Source organism: Tinamus guttatus, unplaced genomic scaffold (genome assembly GCF_059628265.1).
Source record: "Tinamus guttatus ecotype Peru unplaced genomic scaffold, ASM5962826v1 Tinamus_guttatus_pri_ptg000301l, whole genome shotgun sequence".
Lineage (NCBI taxonomy): Eukaryota > Metazoa > Chordata > Aves > Tinamiformes > Tinamidae > Tinamus > Tinamus guttatus.
Window position 1 is genome coordinate 2,730,381 of NW_028288835.1, and position 24,375 is coordinate 2,754,755.

Below are 24,375 nucleotides of genomic sequence, written 5' to 3' on the forward strand. Positions count from 1 at the left end.
TACTTAGCCCACTACTCCACATGCTGCACAATAAACAACATCTAGTGTGTTTAGATGCTCTGTAGGCACAGGACATCCTCCAGATGGAAGCTCAAAGAACCTTGCTGAACACCATTGGTGAGAATCCTACCGTTTCCTTGATCCGTACCAAACTAAGGAATTAAAAGGCATGGGAATACACAAGTCAAATGTTGCTTTATGCTGTAATTATTAAGACATCATGCACTGAAGCTGTGATATGGATGCACATCCCTCCTGACTGCAAGGATACAAAGTCTCTTTCACTCATCCAAGATTGGAATACACAAGTATCTCCCATACTGAAAACACACACTAGATATAGATTCCCAAGACTGAGTTTCACAAGGAAAATCCTAGCAAATAGGTCACAGTGCATTTTAAAAGCAGAAGCACAGAAGCTTAAACAGGCTAATTATCAGAGCTATCAAGTGCTGCCATTTCTATAACATTTCAATTTTCCAGCCTAATATTTTAACAGTAGCAAGAAAAGAAAAAGAAATTTCTAAGGTGACAGTTCAATTGTGCAGAAAAACTAAGTCATATTATATGAAAACATCCAGTAAAGAATTACTGCTTACTGCTGATTTTTTTCCTTTGTAATTTTAACAGTTTTCCTAGGTGCCAAGAAGCAGTCGATAAAAAGAAGCTTCTGTTCTTGAGCAGCACCTTTGTTCTTTCTAAACCCTAATAACTGTTCCTCAATGCAGTTCGAGTAGAAGACAGGGACAGGATTTAACACGGAGAAGTTTTTATTGCTTGTGTGAGTATAGGTTTAGTTTCGTATGTGACACTCTTTCATATGGAGCTACAAGGTTATGTTAGAAGGAAATCTGCTATATCAAGTATCAAAAAAATCAACTCCGATTTCAGAAACATCAGAGTTGTCAGAGTTGTCCTAGGAAAGTTGCATCCAAAGCTGGAGAACCTTAAAAAAATAAGAATAAGAATAAAAATAAGAATAAAAATAAGAATAAAAATAAAAAATAAATTATTAGGTCCAGTTGTCACTGTTGTGCCTAAACAGCAAGATACAAGACACAGCAAAATCAAAAATTCTCCCACACATATTAGATTCCTTTTGAAGGAAGCCTGGAAGGAAGAAGTAGGGAAACTACAATGTACTTCAGCCCCCCAGGGCTGCCGATCAGAGGGCTCAAGATCTGAGGACTCGAACTGAGGAGCTGCCACAGAATTTAAGGACAGCTGAGAAAGTGTACAAATATGAGACCATTTTTTTAAATTAGGATAATTTAACGCTGAAACAAACTTAGTAATTAATTCTTCATTGCTTGAGGCTTTCACTTTAAAACTGGATTTTAACAGTCATAACAATTAGAAGTCTATGTAAAATTATTTCAAAAATTATTCGGCTCCGGGTGATGCTACAAGTCAGAGGAGATGAAAACAAATTTTAAATCCCCTTGATTTAATCATAATGCTTGTGATATGCTATAATTTATATTATTCCTCACAAAAAAACAGTTTTATCAATATGATGTGTGTGCGCACACACACATTAATGTGTTTTTTAAAAGTAATGACAGGATTCCAAAGAATTTCAAGGCTTAAAAAATGCCACAGTTTAAGATAACCTCATGCTTCTCATGCATGTGTTGTGCAAAAGGAAGAAGAAATCTTTGAAACTAGAAACTACAGAGGGCAGGTAAAGGAAACACTTCCATTGATTTATGCTAGTGGTTAATTAACATGGATTGTGGTCACACATTTGCTTTGCTTTCTTGAAAAGAAGGAAAAATAACATCTTCCAAAGAGAAATTATTTCTGCCCTATTATCATTTGGCAAGAATATAATGGCTCTCCTAGGTGTATGTGATGGAAATAATTGACTTATAATGAATAGAAACATTAACCTCACTGATTATTAGAAACCCTTGATTACTAGAAATCTTTTCAGGGTACTTGCAACAGCTAACAAATGTTAAATGATACTGCCATAAGCTACCTAAGATCTCAGAAGATGTTAAGTCCATACCAGTACTCGGCTACATGTAACAATAGAATTAAAAGCTTAAAAATAGTCTATGGGAAGTTCAGTGCCTGACGCTTTGATGTTTCCAATACAGAGATTTATTTTGAATTATACCAAGGAGATCAAACCTTCAAAGAGTATAAACCACTTCCATTCATCTTAAAATAGCTTTGCATCAGGCCTGTACCCGAGATAAATGCTGAGGCCCCTAAAAGAATATCCTCTTTTAAACTTGTCATTTTAGGTCCATGAGAACCATTGATGCAACGTGCACGGCAATACGAATCACTTGAGTTGATTCAGTTCAGCAAACTTTTCCAATAGTTGCTTTTTTCTTTCATCAGGATAATGACTAAAGACCTTGTCGTTGTGCTGGATGACACACTCAAGTCAGAGCCTTTCTTACTTGTCTTCTAAGCTTGGAACTCTTCAGAGAAAGAAATTCATAGCGACTTCAGAACCCTTGCACATAAGCAAGGTTCATCCTACAAACTCTAGCCAGAGGAACATGGTCAGCCTCAGGCCCTCAGTAAGATCAGCCCATCTATAGGTGAGGAAACATGCAACAAAATTCCATAGGTCATAACTGGGGGGTAAGACCTAACATGCTAAGATGATTTACCCAACAGCCTTGAAGAAGGTTGACAACTCTCGAGGCTTTATGTCATATACTGTGAGAACAAGGCCTGGAGACTGAAGAATTCAACCAAAGCAAGTCCTGCAGAGAGAAAATAATATTTTGTATTTCCTCTTGGATAGTGGTACTGAATCTATACTGTACTTCTTGTAGATCTGGTGCAATAGGTGGCAGATGGCAGTCCTAAAAACAAAGCTGAACATGTGTAAATATAGAGAATATCTTGGAATAAAAACATCTATTAACGTTTTTATTTGTAATGCTGTAAAAGTGAACCAACCTAACCAAAACAGCAAGGAGAGAAAATAACGTGCAGTTAATTTTGTAACTTGGAGCTTCTCAGATAAAGCTCTACAACGAAGAAATTAAGAATAAACATTTTATGCTGTGTGCAGGGCATTAAAAAAGAGCAATTTTCTTTGATATCTATTTAGAAATTTTAGGAAACGCAACTTTATCTTTTCTCACATCTTTCCCTGTAGGTAGCGTTTTATCTTCTACGCTACGTTTCCAATTCCTCTTAAATTATAGATGGTTTAACTTTTAACTATTTCTTTAATAGTGTTGAACTATTCTTTGCAGCTGAATCAGAGATAAAACATGCACAAAAATTTTTACATATGATTCATGACCTATTTCTAAGTGCTCATAAAATCATTTTCAACTCTTGTTAGATTTCAGATTCTCCAAAATACCCCTGGGGGAGTTTTAAGAGCCAGAAGTTCACATTACTGAAGATATCTTTACAAAAAGATTTAAAACTTCTTGAAAAGTTTGCAAGCATTTGGCTTCTCAGTTTCAAAAATAAAAAGGACGGTGTTCAGGAACCAAGAGAGGTGGGTTTTGCTACACAGTTATGAAAAGATTAAGAACCTTTCCAATCTTGAAAGGAGAAGGTCTCCACCTACAAAGGCTCTTAGCTGCATTACACCTTCCAAGAGCAAATTCCTGACCAAGAATTGAACCTTGGAGCTCCCTGGAGTTTTATTTATATCATAGAGAAATGAAATGAGTTTCAAACTGAAGCAGCTTTTTTTCTTCTCTTAGGTCAACTCAGCATAGTATATTAGAATTATTGTTAATGCTCACTTGTGTTCAGTGACATTCCTGAGCTCAGGCAAATTGTGATGCCAATTGTGATATCAAAAAAGCCACTTTCTGTGATTATGACAATAAAATTTACCAGTTGAAAAGTAAAAGTTGACATGAGGTTATGAGGGTGCTTTAAAAGTGAGAGGACAGCATCTACAGCCACTGATCAATTTTAAATGAAACATGTTCAGAACAGCTGAAAGTAGCACAGAACTTCTGAAAAACATTTGGTATGATTTGTTTTAAATTGCTTAAATTTGCAGGTTAGTGCAGCAGTGAATAGCTGCTACCTGGAGGACCCCTGCAGATATTCATTTTCACAGTACTGTATTCCTAGATTACAGCCTTAGTTCAGGGCAGGATTTAATACTTTATCATTTCCTTTAAATATTGGCATCTCAGTAGAACAATAGGAATAAACAAAACCACACAAAAATCATACATTATTTCCCAAACAATGTGTGTGCATTGAGGGGGGAAGAGCTTGATTTTTTTATCAGCATTTTCCAAGCTCATCAACGTATAATTTCTCTAAGAGTTAAAAGATAACAGAAGGCTGACTGATCGCACTCATAAATTTGATACAATCTATGAATGAGAAGATGGTCTATAGCAAATTAGTCATAATATATCACCATTTATAAATGCAATTAGCTATCAGCATTTGTCAGGCCTCATTTGCAAGATCTTCTAAACGTTCAGAAAAATGCAGATAGGCTACAGGACATATCAGAAAACGGTATAAACATCATCATACAATGGAAAGATTTTAATCAAATACTGAACTGTGAGTGATAAGAATACTATCTTGCAAAAATGCAATTACGCATTTGCTTGCACAGAGTTGCCATGTTCAGAAGTCCTTAAATTTAACATGATGGCTATCACGTGCACTTGCTTTCATTGGATCAGTTTTATCAGCAATATTTTTACAGTCTACAGATTCTTAACAGTATAATTTTGCTTACATATGTTGAGTGACAGCTTTAAACTGTCATGGCACAAATGCCAATGTCATTGGCATTCCATTGCTAAGAACTGCAAGTGCACCATATCTATTTTATCTTTAGAGAGGTTGGGAAAGGTGACTTAAAAGAGAAGTTGCCTAACAAAAGAAAGAAGCCATGAAATCATGATCAGTATCTAACTATTACAGGAAAAAAAATTGTTGTAAAAAGTGATGACAGCATGTTCCCAATGGAGATAAAGCATTTCTGAATTAAAAAAAAAAAAAAAAGGAAAAGCGGACAATTAAAAAAGTCACTGAGGCTCACAAATAAAAGCTATTTTTCAAACCATCTCAACCTCTAACCAGGTAACAAGTTAATTTCTATAAGAGCAGGTAAGGCCATCGGAGTTAACAATTTTAGCTCACAACACTGAATACAGAGCTAGTCTAGATGCTCTTAGAGCTGCACTGAATTTATGTTAGCAACCAAGAAATAGCACCTTAGCAAATACACAGCTCTCGTCCAGAGGTGCTGAAAAAGGTGATTTTAGGTAATTTGAAGAAATGCATTAAAAATCACAGCAATAGCACCATGGATATAGGTGTCACAGAACAGAAATTTCTGCACAGAACTGCAGCTGGATGCTTTGAATAGGACCATTCCAGTTCCATACAGAGGAGCCCAGACGGAAACACGTGCAGACACATGGAATGGAGCAGATAAATGTTTGCAAACAACAAAGCCCTGCAAGGCCCTGGCTGTGCCTACCAAGGCTGGAATCCTGTGGAAGAGCTTTGCTGAAGCAGCTGGATTCTACTCCTGCTCCACGATCCTCAGGAAGCCCTTCCATAGGCTTGGGATTGCATTACTCCAGACAGCCTTCCTCCATAGTCATCTTCCTCTCCTTCTTCCCCCTGGAGATGCAAACCATTCCATGTCCTCTCCTGTGCTTATTGGGGAGCATTCAGTGCTTCAGTATTTATTGACCACAGTAAGAGTTATTGCACCTCATTACCTAGCAAGCAATCTTAACAATTTCCTGGGTGAAAAGGCTGTCTAACACTGACTTGTAAGTGATGCTAATACCTACTGCATATTCCTCCAGCTAATATCTGACACTAACAGCAAACAAGGCTTCACCTTAAAATTATCTGTCAGCATAGGAGGACAGAGAGATTATAGAAAGGTCACTGGTTAACAGTCAACACAGACTCATGCTGTCACTGAAAATAATGCTAGATGCACATCTCTGCAATGAAAATCTATTTAGGACCTCGCAGGTAGCACGGCAAAATTGATACACACAAAGATGCAGGTAACAGCCCTACAGATAGGCTTGCACAGCAGGATGCTGCTTGCATAACAAGCACAAAAATGAGACTGAAGTAAGAGATGAAAAGCTGAAACAGATGAAAGATCCCATCACTGAACTGTGCTTGGTGAGGGGGCAAGACCAGGGAGCAATTTGCTTATTAGGGTTTAAAGCTTTTCTGGGAAAATATATTTCTTATCCAGGTCTGTTAGAGTTTAAGTTTCTTTCTATTTACACTTTTTATTTATTTATTTATTTTAAATCAGAAAGTCCTCCTAAATCTCCTGCAGCTGGGGAAGTCCCAAGCGTTGAACGCTTTCATCATGAGGGTCCTTCTACAACTTTCCTAATTCATAGGAAACCTTCAATATTTACAGTAAGCTTTTTAAATGATTCCTCTAATAACTTCAAGGCATCATCACTGCCCTCTGCAGAGCAGCTGGCATCATCCACAGGTTTATATTTAGTTATTACTTGTACAGCTTCACAGGGTAGTTACATGGTACACACGGTTCCTCCACTGCAAAAGCCCCAGGAGCTGCTTATTTAGTGTCTACTAGCTTCTATTTTCCCCCCCCCCCCCTTTTATGCATCTTTTTCTACCACTAAAGAGCTAATTTCATTCTTGTCTTTTACTGTTTCTTAAGGATCATAGTACAAGGTAATACTTCTCTGCTACTCAGATACACCCTCATCTTCTCTGATAAGGAGAAGATTTTTTTTTCCCCCATAACTTTCTTTATCATTTTTCTGCTCTCTGTGCCTTTATTCTTTTACTTACTTGACACAAACAAATGTCTTTGGAAATTTATCTGCAGAGAGTTTCTTTGCTTCCCTTTGGTTTAGTTTTGCCTGTCAAAGATCTTCTCCTAATTTGGATCTCTAATTTGTATTACTCACTGTTGGAAACTGATCACTTCTCTCGAAAGCAAGACCTTCTTTTACTTCTACTTAACTTGCAAAGTGGAACAAGGCTTAAATTCACTTATATTTTGAATATATTTTACTTTGATCACCAATCAAGTTTCCTACTTTGCAAAACTATGGGAATACTGACTCTTGACAAAATCTAAATTGATTAGTTATGTTTTACCTTCAAGCTAGAGGAACGTGGACTGCACTCTACAATCAACCACTTCCCTCACCAAAGGGACAAGAAACTCTTAACAGTAGAGCAAATTTAGAGCATAAATGCTTGGAAAAAGCAGGTACTGATATAATTTATACTGTTCCATCTTGGAGCATAAGAGCATTACAAGGCAAATTTTTATACTGCATGAAAATTCAAAAGGTATTTAAATTAGCCAGATGTACTACCTTATTTTTTTTCCCCCTGGACATTAGATTAACTACTTCATTCCTAGCCTGCAAGTTAGCTTCTGCTTGGAAGAGCCACACTTTTGGATTTAATCACCAAATACGGTAGGAGAATTGGACACAAATTTTGAAAAAAACAATTTTTTTTCTTTAATCCAGTCTTTCCTTTCTATCACTGAAAGTTACACAGTTTCCAGCCTTTTCTTTATGTAGCAGTAGAGTTAGCACTTTTCCTACTACATCTAGTAGATTTTACTCTATATTACTCCCTGAGGTTCAAGCTGACAGCTAATATGCAAACCTAGTTCCTTTGCAGTAGCAAGCAAAATAACTCGAGTCAGGCATAACCTCATTTCTAAAAATAAGGTAATAATAAAATAGTGTAATATTTCCTCCACACTGAGGAATAATAAAGCATGCGATGTTATTTCCCACATGTCCATAAAAACAAAGGAGTACTTTGTGTTCAGAAATCCCCTCTGGAAAGGGTTCTTGCAAGACCTGCTCTTTCTCTACACCCAGCTCTCCAGGTTTTGCTGCTTCTACAACGTAGCTCTGTAGGTATTTATGTTTTCCAGTGTTACTCCTTCCTCTAGACTGGGCATTTGTGCATTTGTGCAGCAATGCAACGAGCCATTGCTGAAGCTGAACAAACTCTTTAGCAAAAGAAAAGGGTTAGTCAGCTTAAACTGGCATTGCCCCCCAAAAAGCCATTGACCAAATTTCAGCCTAGGAGGAGATGGCATCTGCAAGACTTAGAGTCTTGGAGAGGAGAAGAAAGGTTATGAAGAGTTCCTATTGTATGCAACAAACCTTGGCAAAAGAATTCAGCCTTGGTAGTCTTCACACGTGTTATTTCCTGCACCATTTCCAGCAAAATTTGGTAAGGGAGCAAACATAGGAGCAAGCAGGTTGTGCGTGCCCAGCTTGGAAGAAGTGCAAGTCATTTTGCCTTCAAGAAGGGATCCTACCCATCCCAGCACTCATAGCCTGTTCTTTAGACCATAGGAGTAAAACACAGTAAGCTGGATCAATGCACTTATGAATCTAAAAACATACCTGCCTATCACAAATACTTCCAAAAAAAAAAAAAAAAAACTACTGAAATTTTATTTTGAGTTCAAAAAAAATGAATAGGATTTTGATTAGCAGAAAACAGTATCCCCTTATTAAGCACTAAGCTATTGCAATATTTAAGCAGGACTGCAATAATAATTAGCTTTTTCAGCACAATGCTCAATTTTGGCTAGCCTATAAATAGCTTATCTTTTCCATTTCAGAAGGGCTATTCCTTCTAATAATGAAGCAAAAGGCATGTCACGTGTCATCCTAATTATTCTGCACAAAAAAAGCAAATAGTGGAGACAAGTCTAGCAAAAATGAGAGGGTCTGACAGCAATATAAGACCTAGAATAGAGAATAAGTACAAAGGTGCTAAAACAAATAATTTTAAAAGCCTTATGATCAAGCATTTCCTTGAAAAATCTTTCTTCAAATCTGATGTATTCCAAGACATTTATAAAGATTATGCTTGTAAGTTTTCATCTTTAAAAGATGGTGATATACATTTACTATATGAAAGGTGTTGCTTCCCAAAAGAGAATATCTCCAAATGATATTTGTCTGTTCTTATGATATAACATGCCATATAACTTTCTATTTAGATGCATACCAAAATTGCTTAAAATTAAGCCAAACCTTAAAAATTAGATCCCATTACATACGTGGGCCCTCTGTGAATTTGAATCCAGAGTTTAGCAACTCAGTGTGGACGGATGATGACCCCTCTTATGGGTGCCTATAATTAGCTGTCTACTTACTCCAAAGTTCATTTGCATTTTCTTGTCTTCTGTATTAGATATTTATAGCACATCACTGTTCATTAACCTATACAAATAAGAGTGTTTGAAAGGGTTCCAACTACAAAGGCAGTATTCAGGTATTAAAACAAATATCAGCATGTTCACATTTGCAACGTATTTATCTGGTAGTCACCAGAGTTTTCTTAAATTACAAAAATCACCAATTCATTTAACCATAGTGCTTAAATCAAAATAAAATAGCAGCAATGGTCAGAAATCATCTCCTGTCTTCATTAGCCTCCAAGCCTTACAGTAAAGTTTGGGTTTTAGAGGGTTTTTTGAATGGTTGTAAGTAGAGAGAACTCACACACACTCACACGTTTGTACCATTTTTAGGATTGATTCAGACAATTATTCCATATCTGAGGGGTCAGAGAAGGAAGACTGAGTAAAACTTGATTCTGTTTCTGCTGCACCCGAAAAAAATTCTAACAGAATAAAATTCTCCATCCAGTTACATTTAAGTACTCAACAACATTTAGAAGCACGTGGAGTTTTCTTTGGGGCTAAAAAAGTTCTCTTTCCATGTTGAATTTTCTAAGTTTTCTAATCACATATTATAATGTGCCTGTTCTGCTTGATGTCTCTTGGGCTTTTGCTTGATATTACAAAGGAAAACAAGAAAATACCTGTCAAGTAGTGTTCTTAATCATCAAGATTACTTGATCATCAAGAAGTACTGTAATTACATCTGGAAAATATTAAATTGCTTCTTGAATTTAAAAGAATCTTCTTTTGTAATCACAACTTTAAAGGAATTAGAAATGCAATAATTAATGCCAACAGAATTGAGTATGGGAAACAGATTACAGTAGGTAAATTAAATCAATCATTTCAGAAGAGCAGCAGTAAAACTGAATCTCCAGGCTGTCATTTCTTGATCATCATTGACAGTTTGACTGTGCTACTAATTCAGAAAAAAAAGTTGTACTGCTACAATGAAGCTACAGTTTCATCATACTGTTATGTGGATATTATCTATCCACACCCACTTAAACCACCCAGGAAACCACACCTGGAATATTTCTGAGAGAGGACAGCTGGGATGAGAAGGCTGCGGAGCTGTTGACGTGTTGCATGGACTGGGACCAGGAACCACCATGGGAAGAGGCTGGAGGGAGGATCATGGATCCCTTTTTGTAGTTTCCTTTTGTGCCTTTTTTTGCTATCCTGCAGGGAAAACTGGTAACAGAAAACCATGAACATGTTTAGACACTATGACTCTGTAGCCTGCAGAGAGCTTGCTAAGCTGTAGTAAATCAATAATTTGCAAATTATCTCTCTATGTTACATTAGCTCAGAATAACTAGCTCACAAAAGTTGGTGTATGTTTGAATATATACCCCTAAATATGTTTCCTCTTTCATTACATTATAGCTAGTCCAGGGTCAGTCCTGATTATTCTTTGTTTACTTACTTATGGTCTGTGTTCTACTGTGACACTGAAGCAGAACCTCATAACCTCAATGAATTTATCCTTTAAAGTCATAAATCTAGCTAAAATGTGGTTAAGACAGAAGATTAAAAAAAATAGTTGGAAGGTTGGTGGGCTTAGAAATTGGATAGAGAAATAGAAAATAGAGAAAGTTGGGAATCAGTTTTAAATTAAGACACCTGCGTCTCTACACCTAGGTGGTTAACAGCTGGATGCCTTTTCCATGGCAAAGTATGTGTGCAAAGTTTTCATTTGCACCAATATTCAAAGCAAATATTATTTTACTGCTATTACAAAATATGTGAAAAAGCAAACATCTAATTTCCTAGTATTTTCTATGTGTGTGTGTGTGTTTTAAAGTCAGTCTTCTCTCTCAAAGCAATTTTACACTGCTGTCTCCATAGAGCACTACAGGAAGATAAAGTCGTGGAGTTCAGACATGATTTGTATTAACATCCCAGGAAGAAATAAGTCTAAATCCTTTAAATTTCTTTAAAAAATTCTGGGTTAATTTGCCTTTTCTCAGGTCTCGGCTACAGAGGGGCTCAAAGAGACAGCAGAAGGATCTCAGTTTCTGCCTCCCGGTCCTTTGCTTCTCACACCTCTGATCTTTAACAGCTTCCTTAACACAAAGGATAAACAACAAGTGCAAAGGAATACCCAAAGCAGAACTATAAATTAGCTTAGTCAGATTAAAGCAGAGTCTAAATAGGACAGTAACTTGCAAAATTATAAATAGGTATTATCCATTTTATGCCTTTTCAGGGAATCCCTAAGGATTTTGTTGTTTTGTACTACCTATGACAAGTATTCCACAGTTATAGAAAACAGTTTGCAATTGTAGTAGCATTTTATTCTTGATGATTAAGATATTCATAGGTTTGGTTTTCTACTTGTCACAGCGCCTGAAGAATGATCATATCTTCCCAATTAGAATGTAATGCAAACAATAGCCTTGAGACTTAATATAACTATACTTTGATACTTCATATCTATTATCACTCTCATTACTTTTAGCACTTACAGTAAGATATTTTACATTTGGGAAAGGTATACTTGTTTTATTCAGAAAATGCAGAAAAAGCTATTTCCTGATGGAAACCCCGAGTCATTCCTGAGCGTGGGATGGTCTCACAACTGTCTCGGAATAGGTGGCTGCCTTTGTGCTAGCCGTGGAAGGCACCATGCACAACCGCTATTCGGTTACACCTCAGGATGCATAGAGGAAATTCTAGATCAGTGTTTCAGCAACATTTACATAAAATTAAATGCTTCAGATCTACAGAAAAGCAAACCATAGAATCACAGAATGCTTGAGGTTGGCAGGGACCTCTAGAGATCATCTAGTCCAACCCCTGCACACGCAGGGTCACCTAGAGCACGTGGCACAGGACTGCGTCCAAGCGGGTTTGAAGATCTCCAGAGAAGGAGACTCCACAACCTCTCTGGGCAGCCTGTTCCAGGGCTCTGGCACCCTCACTGGGAAGAAATTTTTCCTTAAGTTCCTGTGGAACTTTTGGTGCTTCAGTTTCCGGCTGTTTCCTCTAGTTCTGTCGGTGGCCACCAGTGAAAAGAGGCCGGCCCCATCCTCCTCACTGCCTCCCTTGAGGTACTTCTAGACACTGCTCAGGTCCCCTCTCAGCCTTCTCTTCTCCAGCTGAACAGGCCCAGCTCCCTCAGCCTCTCCTCATAGGGCAGATGTTCCAGGCCCCTCATCATCCTCGTAGCCCTGCGCTGGACTCTCTCCAGCAGCTCCACATCCCTCTTGTCCTGTGGGGCCCAGAACTGGACACAATACTCCAGATGTGGCCTCACCAGGGCTGAGTAGAGGGCAGGATAATATCCTTCCACAGTGATCAAGGATTTTGTTTACAGCAAAGCAAGATTACTCTACTTGCCATTCAATAATACTGAATAAACTTTCAAGTGATCCTGATAAAGAAAGTTCATTGCACACGTCTGCTAAAATTCTGTGTTTTCTCTGAAAAGTTATCAGCAGTACTGCAGAGGCGGCATTATGCCGGTAATAATCCTTTAGTTTGTGTCATTCTCAGCAGTATTTTCCATATTTTCACCTGTCACCACAGCAAATTTTATCACCAACTGTTCTGTGCAGATGCAGTATTGCTTCATTACCTGAGAGACAGCCCATGTGCATTGTTCAATTTAGTATGCAAGAATAATTGACTGCTCCCTTGACTTGCACACGGATGTGGAAAAGAACCTGGAAATAGATAAATACAATGTATGAAAAACCTCTGCTTTCTTCTATTTTTCACCTGTGTGGCAATAGCAGTTATGACCAGCATGAATTCTCAGCTTGATTTAGGTCTCCCCTAGTTCCTTCTTTAGGGAACTAAATACCAGTTAAAAATTATTCTCAGTTACTTTTCCTTAGGGGAGGGGGCTCTTATTGCAATATTCTCAAAGTAAATTGTACAAAGTGTGTCACCCCCTATGAGGAAATGACAGCAATGAGACTTTCATTGCCATTAGTTCCCAGACAACTAATAGAAGAACAATTCTTCCAATCAGGCTCCATCAAGGGAAACAGAAGCAGTCGTTATCTGCCACAGCCAGGCCCACATCCAGCACCGCGTGGTATTTTAGATATTTATATTTGTGGAACAATGAAACGGCACAATAGCACAAATGAGGAGCTGGGCTTAAACACCAGGAACTCAGACTGTTCTAGTCATGCCTTTTAGTATCTATGGACAAGAAGTCTCTGCTGAGAACTCCAGAATAATGACATCGTATTAAGATAGAATAAAGAGTAATTTGGGTTGGAAGGGGCCTCACAAGGTGCTCGGGTCCAACCCTTGCTCAAAGCAGGGCTAATTTGGGGACATCAAGCAGGGTGCAGAGCCGAGCTGGGAACCCCTCCAAGGACGCGGGTTCCACAGCACGAGTTTCCCCCATCCCGCAGCGCCCGCCAGAGTTTTCCTTCAGAAACACACACGGATCCCCAGAACACATCCACAACTCCCTTTATCCCTTTCCTGTCCAACTCCATGAAGCCTCCTTCCTGCTTTCACTAACTCAGGAGCAAACTGGAATTCGAAGCCCATAAAATGTATGCAACTTGCTTCTTCCTAAGTCTTAGAGGCATCCTGTATGCCTCTATTTTCCCCCTTTTCCCATGTTACCATAGGTACACACTCATTTGTAAAGTACAATAGCTTATAGCAACCATATGTGTATCTATGGGTTAAACCTCAACCTTTTGTGCAGTTCTGATCAACTCTGCCCTAGGAGAGGGGCTGTTTTCCCTTCATTTGACTTTCCCCTTTTCCTGGCTCTTCATTCAGCCCATGCCTTCAGCCTACCCTGTACAGTATTCCATGAAGAAATGTTAAATAACACGAGGAAATAAATGAAAGCGTTATAGAAGTGACAGGATTCCTCTAAATCTCTCCAAGTGGGATCAGAAAATGAACATTATATAAATTTATAAGTCGCCCCACTTAAAGATATCTAAAAAGGGAAACAGAGTTTAAATTTGTATAAGCAAACCATCTGCGTACTCCCATGTCACATTTATTAAGAAAAAAATGGTTTTCAGTCAATTAGCAGCATAGGACGGTTAGCAATAATGTTCCTCTTCTGTTCATCTTGGACCACTGAGCAGCGTGACTTGGGTTTTCTTACTCAAACCTGAGCAAATAATACAAATTGCCACCCAGTAGTTGCAAAGCACTATGTGCAAGTATGAAAATTGAGAGCATTTTTTGTTTGCTTGTGTTTCGGGTTTTTGTTTGTTTGTTTTAAAGCTGGGATGCACGTCTTTTCTCCCCAGGTAATTGCATTACATAACCTGCTTTATAGATTTATGATGCTTGTTTTGATCACATCTCCTATATATTCCAACCACTTTGCTCAACAAAACAGCAGCTTCAACCCTTTCTCTGGAATCAGTGCCCTAACTGATTAACTAAGGCAGCTGCTCAGCCCTATGTCATCACTGAATTCCCAGCAAACACCCACTCACTGGTATTTTCAATAGACACCACATTTGGATGCTACTGATAGCCAGAAGGGACTGAGGTGTCGAAGCCTTTCCATCCTTGCGGGCTGCTTAAATACATTAATTCAAAACGCCTAAGTAAATTTTACTGCAACACAGCTGAGAATTTAGGCCAAACAGTTACTCTTGCTGCTAAAGTGTCAGGCAAATTCTTCCAGGCTTCACAGCCCTGGTGACAAAAATAAAAACTGACAATTAAAGATAAAAGCTAACGATAATTCCATCCAATGCTCACTCAAGTATATGGCATTTTATATTCCTTCCCCAAACTGCTCAACTTGTAAATACACCCATTTAACACCCCCAAATATTGCAAGCTTACAGTGTTTTACCAATAGTAGATATCGAACACACAAAATAAGGGTCTAAATCTGTATAAAATACTACTGGCTTCAATTGAAAGAAAACAAAAAACCAGGCAAATGTATTAACTCTAACTTCAAATTAAGATGTTGATTTAAAAATTTTAATGCTATTCTTAAGTCTTCTGCAAGAAGCTGGACACAGCCTGCATTTTTACCCTGTTTGAAGGCTTCACAGTCAATTCTTCAAGCAATTCCAACTCAGTTTTCATGGCTGGTTTTCACTGAATGCAATTAACAGGTCCTTTGATATGGACTATACGCACTAAATGTAGAAGACCCATAAAATTATATTGCTTTGTAAGAGTGTTTTGTGTGCACTCACACATTTACTTTGTATTATGGCTAACTAAAAAGCATTAACAAAATAACCTGTACTTCAATAAGCTTCTATCCAAATACTGCATGCAATCTAATTTTGTATCAGGCTTTGTTATATGTAAAATTCTTAGTACAGGAATAAAAAGAGAGCACCTTAACATAACCAAGATTGTAAGAGTCTAGTCAAAAAATTATTAGCCCAAATGTAAATATTAAAGAAACACAAAGGAGAGGAAGGCTAATATACAAAATATTGTAGCAAAAATACAGCTAAAGGAGAAACACTTCCTAATATCTCCCCTTTTTCTGATGTGCACTTACCTTTCAGCCCTTGTTTCGTTCTGTATAACAGCCAAAATTCTATTCAACACTAATGCCTGCAGTGCTGCTGTTCTGAGAGGAATTTTGCCACTACTGCATATTACATTGCTGCTTGTTATAATATTTGAGAAAGACTTATATTGACTTCTCAGTTGCATGTCCTGTTTAACAGCTGCATTTCCCATGTTATTTACATAATTTCAACATGTGCCTATACTAAATTAGTATAGCAACACACAACTGACCTAAAAGTCCTCAAATACAGTGCCGAATATCTTCATCACTATCAGACAGTATTTATATAAACTCTAATTTGTTGCAAAACATATTTCAACCACTACATAACAGTTTCCAAAAAGCTTTTTATTTGTTAACATCCCAAACTGGTAGACATTATAAAAATAAATCATTATTTAATACTTGGTTATTTTTATCATACTTTTTAAAGCAAAACACAGACTCAAAAAATAATTTCCTGTGCATGTCCAACAAGGCATCAAAACTCTGCACTTTTCCTATTCTTGCAGGAAACTGAAGCATCTCCAAAACACAGGAGTGAGGTCTTGACAGCGTTTCCTTCCTCCCCAAGGACTGGGACTGTCCGTATGGATTTTTTTCCTTATGTAGTAAACCTAGTAAGGCTTAAACTGGGATGCGTTGCTGTCTGGAGGCGGCGGGGGCGGCGGAGGTGGAGGTGGCAGATACGGGTACGACGGGTTGTACATGTTTGGGCCTGTCCACATCATATTGAGGTTTGAAGGTGGAAGATGATGCATTTCATTAACAGACCCAAAACCTGGAGGAGGAGGAGGGAAGGGAGGATAGGCGTACTGCTGCATCATTGGATTTTCCTTTCTGTGAGGTTGTGCAAACACTGGGGACTCCTGATGCATCCTGTTGTCTGCAGGGTACCGGGGCGGAGGTCTTGCCTGTGGTCTCAGGAAGCCCCGAGGTGTTGGCCGAGGAGGAAATGGATCCCTGGATCTGCCGTGGTACCCCCTGGAGTAACCCGGAGCAGGCTGCTGCATCGACTGAGGAAGCCCATTACTCTCACCTGAACAACAAAGAGAAATCTTTCATAGTATTTTGAAATAAAATTAAGTTTAGTCTTCATGAAACTTCCAAGATCCCTCTGCTTTCAGATATAAACATAAGGTTTCATGAGGGATTAGGACCTTGGACTGCTTTATGCATCTAGGCCTCTGGGAAACTCTAAAGTCAAAGTACTACAGTAAATATTCCAGTTTGCTTCTTCCTCCTGTCAAAGCCACTAGCAATGAACTAATTATAATTCACTTAGTATCAGAGCTTTATAAAGATCTAACCAAGGAAGCCTCCAAATAAGCCCAAGGAACACCACATCCCCATGTTCCTTCCTCTTTTTCAATTTAAAGAAATTCTCTAAAAAAAAATAAAAGAAAATAAAAACCTGAAGAATGTAGCCAGAAATTCATAAATAAAACTTTGAAAAATACAAAAGCATTTATTAGCAAGGATAGAGTTTTTTAAAAAAAAAAAGAGAGATTTTTCCCATAGTATTGACTCACTTGCTTCACTTGTTTCCGACCTCAGTTTCTTCCTTACTTGATTTTGAGGCTTCTTTTTCTTTTGCTTTGCTTCTCTTTCTTTTTCATCATCACTGAAATCTAATGCCTGATTAAAAAATGGAAGAGTCATATAAAGACTGCACAAAGAATGTGAGTTCTAGCAATGAATCATTACTTAGGAAAAGATTCCACTATGCAGTTAATTTCTATTAAGACAGCACTTTTCTTTTTCCATTCAAAGAGCTATTGTGCCCAACTAGCTTCTCGCAGTGAAAATCTTTTATCCATTTTTTTGTTTGTTTACTGCCAGAAACAGCAAAGAAGATTTTAGGACATTCAAGTAATTTGTAGAGAGTTCACCAAGGGTTCCATTTGCCTCTCCTCAAGAAGCAGCCTCTATCAAAAACAGTAAATCACTTGATTCTTACCCTAAATAAGATCAAAAAAGTAACAGGGCAGTAGCTGAGGTATCACTGAGGAAACTCGCTAGCTATTCTTAATAAAAATTAAAAAATCGAAATTAAAAAAGCACACGTGACACCTTTGTAAGGCCTATAAATTATCCAAATTGCAGACTAGCTGAATTAAAATAAGGATTATTAGTAAGCTAAAATATTAATAAGACATTAATATTAAACCAATAAACTCAACCTTTTAAAGTACATTAAAAATACACTGCAGAAAATTTCCATTTAAAAACATAAACTTTTCTAAGGACTTCAGTATGCCATCTTGGATGGGCAGAAATAACAAACATATTGAAGACCTATGCTAATCTTATAAAATCTCATAAAATTCACAGAAACTAGCACAGAGATCTCCAAGAGAGCTAGTGCTTTCAGAGACTTCATATATTATTGTCTTTGGATAGGTTGGAAGTAAGTAAAAAGTAAAGTAAAGTAAAGTAAGTAAAAATTGTAAGGAAAAATTACTCAAAGTTTTGCGTTAGAAAATGTATCAGTTTCACAGAAATGTCTCAGTGAAACCACCAGCCCTGGGCTACTTCAGAGAACAACCATAAAAAGTATAGTTAGAGCGTGGTTAAGGAACACTGGAAAAAAGCCTGGAGGTGCCTTGTTAAAATAATTGCTGCTGGTAGGGTAAGAGACAGAGCTGCAGTGAAAGAACAGCAAGGACAGGGGGAAAAAAAAGCAAAAAAAAAAGCCCTATCAGAAGTAAAATTGAGGCAAGCTGTAAATATTGTTACTCGAAGTTGAATACTCAGACTGCCAAACATATTCTTGAAGGACCAGAAGAAGGGAAGATCATAGGACCCTTAAGGTTGGAAGGGACCTTTAGAGATCTTCTAGTCCAACCCCCACTGCACACGATAGACAGACATTAGTCCATCACTGCACTATCAGCCTCACCTTACCTGTTTGGTGTAAAATAGCTGTAAGTCATAAAAATCAGTTAGCTAATTGCAAAGACAAGCAGAAAATAAGACAAGTATGCTCCACGCTGACTGGGAGGCTGACTCAAAGGACAGCTTGATGTCTTTTCCGTGAGTAAAGGCTATACCAAACTCTTGACTGCATAAAAAGTAAGCTTGCTAAGGTAAATTATTACTCTGCACAGACATTTCTTCTATGCGTTTTGTGTAATCAAGACTGAAGAAGCAAATAAGCTATCCTTACCTCAGGTGGTGGTTCTTGGTCATTCTTCCAAGATGCATCTGACCCTTTTTCCCTAAATAGGAAAGATATAACTTAGCTTAACTTCCTCTGCCAAGAAGCAAAGATCTAAAGAATGAGATTTTTTGTCTGCATCACGTAGTAGTATATTCTAGGTCAGAATAACAGACAAGAACTGTCCAGTAAACAGAGCAACTTTTTTCCCCAAGGTATCAAATCTCAAAGCCAAGTTGTCCATTTTAAAGGAAGTTTTAACCTTAAGTCTTCAGAGCATACACCATTTTTACCTAGCTAATACTAAGCTTTGACCAATATTCTCTCAACAGATCTTGCTGGTCCCAGGTTGCCCAAATGAACTGGGATTGCTCAGTGCAACTTTCTTATGCTGCATACGGTCAAAAGATTTCTTAGTCTTCCACTCCTTCATATTCAGAGCACATTTCCAATTAAAAGGGAAAATGAAGTAGTCCAGAAGGATACAACCTGTAACTGCATCTACAGCAAAAGGAAGATCAAAATTAAAATTCTTACTACTTGTACAGTGGGACTGGGTACTGATAAGTAAAAAAATTATGCCCAAGACCTTCAGTAGGTACTCTGGTAACAATTATTTAAACAAATCAGTTACAATCAAGCAATAACAACAAGATCAAAATATGTAACAGCCAGCTCTGGAGAGCCTAGACTCACATGGCCTGGAGGCAAAGACCATCCAAAGAACTTGGGCATCTAGAGGTGCTTTGAGCTTCAACCCCTGTCTGTAAACATGAAGCTCCATCTTCACATATCACTGAGTACCAAAAAGGCACAACCTGTGTGTAATAAGCAACCCACGCTAGCACACAAACCACTCTATATTTTAATTGGAAGAAAATGTTGTGGGGAAGAAAAAGATAAGGACTCTGTTGACTGATTTCTAAGGTGCAAAAAGGTATTTCCCTATGCAACGATGGAGTGCAACACGCCTCTCGTTATGAGAATTTCTTCTCTCCCTCCTTCCTTTTGTTACTTAAGCACAGCAACTGCCTGCCAGAAATACAAAATCACGTGAAAAACTGGCAAAATTGGAATTAACACAGACACCAATATTGCTAGTTCTGGTGAGAAAAATTTTAAAACCAGATAAGCAGATTAGCTCACATGAGTGCAATAAAGGTCTTTTTTAAACCTGTAGGTATTTCAGACAATAACTTGTTGATAATTATAAAATTAATATATAGCAGTCATATAGTCATATGCCCAGTCATATGCTCAATTTCTTAGTCTTTTATCTTTGAGTGGGTCTCTTTTGAAGTGGCACAAGGTACTCACTATTCTTATGTTCTATTTTACCTGGATAGATTATGAGACAACCCCACCAAGATGTTTCTGACCATCACCCTACATTGCTGCTCAAATCCTGTCCCTTTTCCCTGAGTTTAGGGCAGGCAATTTAGCAGATGCAGATAAAATAATTATTCTCCATTTGCACAACAGTTTCATTGATAATTAAAACCCAATTCTGTCCTTGTAACATGAAATAATTACCGCAAATGAACACAAACATATCATCTTCTTCAGGATTTATTGCTATCGAGGTCACTCGGGGGTATTAGACCTGTGGTGAGAAGTCCTGCAGAAGATCTGGCAAGGGGTCAGTGAGAGCAGAGCCCACAAGAGCAGGCCCAGAGTGTGACACACACACGGACCAAGCTCCCATTGGAAGCAGGAGGCGATTTCTAGCTACTTCCCAGCCAGGAGTTTCTCACATTTAGCACAGTGAATACCCAGAAATAGGGTCCTGCAGGATTTTAAGGGCCCTTATGAGCCTCAGGGTGGGGACTGCACCTCAAGAGCCTCTCTGCAGGGTGGGCAGGAGATACCAGCAGTCACAAGATCCTAATGGTGGCCTCACTAAAGCCTAAAAAATCAATAGTGCTATATAACAAGGCCTGGAAAAGCAGTAAAATGAGAGGGAAAAAAGCTCATCTTGCAGAATGCATGCATACACATGTGTCTGGGAGGCCAGGTGGGAAGGAAACATCAATTAATTTTCTTCAGGGAAACTTCCTGGTTACACTTCAGGTAGCATAACACAAAAAGAATACGGGATTATTAATTACTAAACTTTAATACCTTGTAGTTTACAACTATTCTGCACTGTTCTCAAAAACAGCACACTACAAACAAGCTGATTCACTACAAACAAGCTGATTTTAGTGTCAAACCTATTCCCTAGAGTTTCTCACTCATCAAGGGAAAATTAAATTCAGTATTTTATCTGCATTAAAAAAAATATATAGCCATGTTAGAAAAGAAGTCAGACTCACTGTGTTAATTTCTCTGCAAATATATACTGGGTGAAGTCTTGCACTGATGGAGCAAAATACATGCTGTCTTGCACATTAATACATTTCACTTTGATGTGCTCAGAGCTGTTAAACCGCAGTACATAAAAAGGATGTAAAACAGGACCAAATATCTCAAATATCTGAAAAACAAACAAAATTAAGATATATTTAAATAAATTACCTAGAAGATATAATGTCATAAATTTCACTATTGAGCTTTAAAATATTTTGCACTTAATAACAGTGCTTGATATCTCTTTAAACTGCAGCACCAAAGCCACACTGTAGTTCTATAATCTCGTTTTCTTTGCTGTACATTTCCCCAACTACCATTTAAGTCCTTATGTGAAAGAGCAGTGAGTGTATGAGTGGATATCACCTTCACCCATCCAAATGCACCACTTCCATTGCCTGTTTCCTTTATCATGGTAAACTTTTCATTTTGTCAAATCTCTATTCTTCCCTCTCCACTTGAGCTTTCAAGTCTTTTATGCATAGAATAATCTCCTGATTATTTATTCCTCAAAATTCATTGCCACAAGATACCGTCCTGAGAGTTCTCATGCATGTTCCCCAATTACTCCATGTTCTCCATGTAACAGTTCCTTACACAGATAGCTATAGATAGATATATCTATCTATATCCATTTATATGCAGATGGATAGTTCTTTCACTGGAAAATACAATCCCCTTCTCAGCAAATATTGTTCATTCTACTTGCATGTGGCACACACTGGCTTAGCAATGTAACAGCAGCAGAATACAGTTGTGTAAGCTTTCCCCATTTCTCCTGGGAACAGATTCCAAGTTCTCCAATCTTTCCCCCAAATCCTGACAGAAGAGCATAGCCTATTAATATGTCATACATCTGAAGGCAACCATTGCTTTTCCACAAGCCGTCTCATAAAATAGCAAAAACTTACCGCGCCTTTTTCTTTTTTAATTGCAAAATATCACAAAATCCAAGCTACCAATAATTTTAGCCACCAGGTAAAATGACTAGAGATAAAATGAATACACAGAAACAGTCAAAAGCAAAAAGAAAAGCTAAAAATCAAGGAAACACACTTTATAATAGCTGATTTCAAGATTTGTTGGAACATAGAATATTTTTAGTTTTGTCGTGGCTATATATAGCAGTTTTCATGTTTTACACACACCTTGCCTGCTGCTTGTCGATCTTCTTTAAAAATTATGCTGTCTTCATTTACTGGAGGTAGACCTCTCAGAGATTCAATTATTACTACGAGAGAAAAATACATATTTCAATTAGAACTTTCTGCTCTGACAAACAGCAATATGTAGTTAATTGCAGGTAAATAAAAAACATGCACAATTATTTATTAACTAAACTCAAGCAGGCTTCACCTAAAAATTCTTGCACACACCGAACTGCTTACAATTGTAAATTCCTCCAAGTGTCAAGATTTAGACTGGTTTACAGAATTACTTTTCTCCAGTGTAGAAAAAACGAGACAGGATGCTAGAAGTAGAGGAGTCTCAGGTGCATATGTACAGAATATCTGTTTTATTTCCCCAAGCTGTTTCACACTTGAGAGCACCAGAGCAGTAACTATCTTTGACTGTAAGCACACAACTACATTCTGCCTTCTTGATATTCAAAAAAATGTGTATGTATCCCCCAGAAACACAGCATGGAGGGAACTGTTATAGCTTTTCCTTTTAAGTCCTAAGAACCAGAACAAACTTGCAGAAAACACTTGTGGCAGTCCAATCAAAGTAGCTTCTGGTGGTGTTACCCATGTCTGAAGATACACGGTCTGAAGCACATTCCTAAATTTTAAGGTCATATAATTCTCTTGCACTGCATTTGGGTCTAATCTACGACGAATGAAACTATGAGTGGCCAATTAAAAGTCCTATTAAAAGCTCAGGGACAAAACCTTAAGATTTAAGAGACTAACGCACTCACAAAGGGAGACAGAAGTGTGTTCTTGCTGTGATGGATATATAATTTGATATGATTTTACCGAATTCTTTTTCCAGATTTAAAGATTTTACCGAAAAAGTTTTCCAGATTTAAAGTAAAAAGTTTATTCTTTACTGTAATCTTGAGAATAGTTGGTCCTTTTCTTTGTTTTTGCTTACATTTGTTGCTTTAGTCTACAGAAGTATTTCCGAATCCCTTTAAACTCAGCAGGAACTCTGCTTAAAGCTGTCAATATAAAGAACCAGCAGCATCACACTCAAGAAATCTGAATTCAGACTCAGAAGGTTTTTTTGCACCCTTGAGACAGCAACACGCTCACTTGAGCATTCTTAATACCCTTCCACCAAATAAAGTAATTCACACACACTGTCACTATAAGACTGCATTGAAAACAAACAAAATTATGCTTGCTAAATTTGTGTAAAATGAGTAAGAGCAATGAATGCCTCATTTTGCTTCTTGTAATGCACAAATATCGTGACACGTCAAGCTGTGACAATGCTACCACTTAACTTATTGAATTGCATACAAGAGAAGAAGGGAAACTATTTCCTGCTCACCTATAAGACAAAATTTACAAGTAACCAATACACTGCCTGGCTCTCACAAGAGAAATGCCCTAGAAAAAACAAGTAAGGCTCAGAAAATACTCTTCCCTTGAGATGATCATTTATAGCTCCTCCAAGGAGCTACAGGAAACATTCTGCAAACGCAAGTCACTGCAGTCCCATGAAACCTGAGAGAAACATAACCACCTGCAGCATATTTGGCTTATAACTCTGCCCACACTATTCACCCAGCTTCTGCTTTGCCATAACTCATAGCTCAGTCCCAGGACAGATTTCCGATATGCTCAGGTTGTTTAACTTCCAGACTACAACCCACACTCTGCATTTCTCTCTTCTCTTTAAGCACCTTGCAGTAAAACACCACCAAGTTCCATGAAACTCTCATGTGCTGGGCAAAAGTTAACGTTTACAGAAAAATGGAACAAAAAGTCAGTGCCCAGACCACCAGCTTCAGTTTTCTCAAGCCAACTTCAGTCCCATGGATGAGATTAAACCTTATTAAAAATTAACACCATCAGTGAAGTTTTACAAGGCAATTGTTTGTAACACCAGGATTATTTTGTAGTAAAACAAATGTTAACAGCAAAGACTATACGATTTAATTTCTTGGTATCTCACTCAAACTAAATGGTGCTTAACTTCAGAATTACTTTCGATTTCCAATTTTTATTTGGAAAAATTTATTCCAATTTGAAA